The sequence below is a fragment of the Jaculus jaculus genome, chromosome 3, assembly GCF_020740685.1.
Source record: "Jaculus jaculus isolate mJacJac1 chromosome 3, mJacJac1.mat.Y.cur, whole genome shotgun sequence".
In the NCBI taxonomy this organism is placed as follows: domain Eukaryota; kingdom Metazoa; phylum Chordata; class Mammalia; order Rodentia; family Dipodidae; genus Jaculus; species Jaculus jaculus.
The window spans coordinates 119,517,267-119,520,005 of NC_059104.1; the positions used below are offsets into that span (position 1 = coordinate 119,517,267).

The 2,739-nt window shown below is 47.5% G+C and overlaps 1 pseudogene; it reads left to right on the plus strand.

The window, feature by feature from the left end:
* The first annotated feature begins 367 nt into the window (after window positions 1-367).
* On the plus strand, window positions 368-861 carry LOC123459465 (annotated as a pseudogene).
* Window positions 862-2,739: the final 1,878 nt, after the last annotated feature.

Here is a 2,739-nt window from a genome sequence, read left to right on the forward strand (position 1 = left end):
TATAATGCTGTAAAGGGATTGCAGGACTAGCTTTTATACCGTAAATTCTAATAAGGTTTGTTAGCCTTTAATATCAAATAGTTCTCATTACATTCAAATACTATCTGTCTACGAAATATTCACACGTTAAAAGTAAACGCTTATTTTTCTCTGAATTTCCATTTATTTTATAAACTTTTATTATATTAAAGTATAATTAGATAAATAGTTTTTGTGTTTTCTATTCTTGCACAGTGCTGAGCATAAAAGGGTCAAAACTAAAACTACCATTCCTGGCCTGCAGCACGGGAACGTAGGAGCAGCAGCCTCCGGGGAAGCGGCCGTTGAGGCTGCGTTGGCGTTGGCGGCTGTGCTCCCAGGACTTCACATGGAGTGGCGGGATGGCCTTCCCAGGCTCTGCTGCAAGCCTGGCGGGCGGCTGGACATGAGCCACGGCTTTGTGCACCACATCCGACAGAACCAGATCGCCCAGGTCGACCCGCAAGCCCGACCTGCACCTGCCAAGCGAGGTAGTTGTAGCCGCCCAGGCAACCTTGACTATGAGGAGTCGGGTGAAAGCAGCAGCGGCGGCTCTGAGCTGGAGCCGTCCGGCCGCCAGCTCTTCTGCTTAGAATATGAAGCGGACGGAGGAGAGGTCACAACACTTATCGTGTATCAGGATGATGACCCGACCCGGGAAGGGTGAGTGAGGAAGTTTCAGCGCACACACCTCTGGATCCACCCATGCGAGAGGCCCTCAGATTGCGGATCCAGGAGGAGACTGCAAAGCGCAGAGCCAACACTGACCAGGTTGAAGGCAGAAGGGGTTCAGGCTGGATTCACTGCAAATTGGAAGAATTCTGCTCAGGGAGCTCACCCTAGTTTAGGGCTATCAGGACCAGTCTATCCATCTTCAGACCCCTACCCCACAAAGCTTCTACATCCACAAGGGTATGTTGCAGGACCATATCTAGCTTACCTCCCTGTTAGCCATTCTTTTTTGTACATTGGCCCATTTGCTTAGCCTAACATTCTGGAACATTTTGTTTGGCTAATTTGGTGTCCTGGGAACAGAGACTTCAAGGGAGAGCCGAAGTGTATGAAGCCTCCGGCCCCCATGCTGCTGTCACACAGATGTACACCTGGCCATGCCATGAGCCACATTGGTTATCTTAGGGTTCTTTCATGTTTCTGCTCACCTCCACCCATGTTTTCTTAGATTTTTCCAGTTCTGGCTTTTCCTTTCCCCCATCTTTTTGCCTCAGGTACAATCAGTTTTCCTCACCCAACATGATTGTTTCTCTACTGCTCAGGACTTTGGAAGTGGAAGGGGATGGTCCTGGGAGTCTGCTTCTAACAAGTTCTCCATGTAATTCTGAAGCAAATAAAATGGGGGAACTTTGTTTTTGAGGCCTACTTGGAAGCATGTTTCCTTCCCCTTCTGTGGCTTTTCTAGGTTGCTCTATGTCCTACCTCTCTGCACTGTCTGCACAAGAAAACTAGAAAAAGATGCTGAGCTAATTGATAGTCGTTACTTGCAGCAAAACCTGCCTTGGCTAGAGCTACAGAATTCCAGCTTTTGACCTCATCCCTAGCTATAAACAGAATATTCTCTCTCAGACTAAAGGGGAATCATCAAAATGAGCTTGAAACTGACTTGCCAGTTATGACTTAATAGTTTTGGACTGTTAAAGTTGGGAAGTTAGCTGGACATGGAGGCATAGCCTAGTGTGGTGGCACATACCTTTCATCCCAGCACTTGGGAGGCAGACGTAGGAGGATAGACAGAAATTCAATGCTGGTCTGAAATTACAGAGTGAGTTCCAGGTCAGCCTGGGCTAGGGTGAGAAAAACTACCTTGGGGCTGGCGGGGGGGTGGGGGCAGTGATGGGAAAATCAACATTAACAATAATTGCCTATGTGTAGACCTTAGTTACTGGGGGAAAAAAAAAGAACAAGAAAAAGATTCACGACAATAATGGAGAAGTGAAGTGAGCCCCTCTCCTTTCCCCCATGCTTTTACCTTTCTTATGTCACTTGGGCCCAGCATAGTGGTACATCCTTGTAATCCCAATATTCAGGAGGCCAAGGCAGGAGGATTTCCACAAATTTGAGGCTAGCTTGAGCTACAGAGCACAACCCTATCTCACCACCAACAGAAGCTAACTTAGGTCTGTCTGTAGGGTAAAGATCCCTAGAAATAGCATTTCTCTCACTTAGGGAACGTTTTTGTTTTCTATCAAGGGGTTAGGCTATGGTCTGAAGTCCACAAGACATCCTGTATACAGGAATTTTGAGACACCTAACTTCTAGCAAGTGACCCTACCCCTCAGCAACTTGAAATGTGGACTGTAAGAGAGCCCCTGAACACTGAGACTACAGACAAAGCCCCTGCCCCAGGGTGTTTCTACATAAGGGTCTCAAGATCAGTCTGGCTGGTCATCATTGCAGTTTTTCTCTTAAAGGCTTCCTGAGAGCTGTTTTGTCACAGCTTGCAATGCTGGGACAGCGAGTGAGGTGGTAAGTTAGAAGGGCCTGGCTATGAAGATGGCTAGAGATAGAATGCTCCAGACCTACAGAGCTGGCCCAGGGTTGAGTGTTTTAAGCTTGCCAGTCCTGAGCCCAGTTCTGCTTTCAAAGGAGAAAGTCTTTGCCCTCTATGTAGGCAACTATGCTAGAAGTGCCTTTGGAAGTCATTGCCAACTACCCTCCAAAGGCTCCTTGCTCACAGAGGTTCTGCTAAACTACCCCCATCTTCCT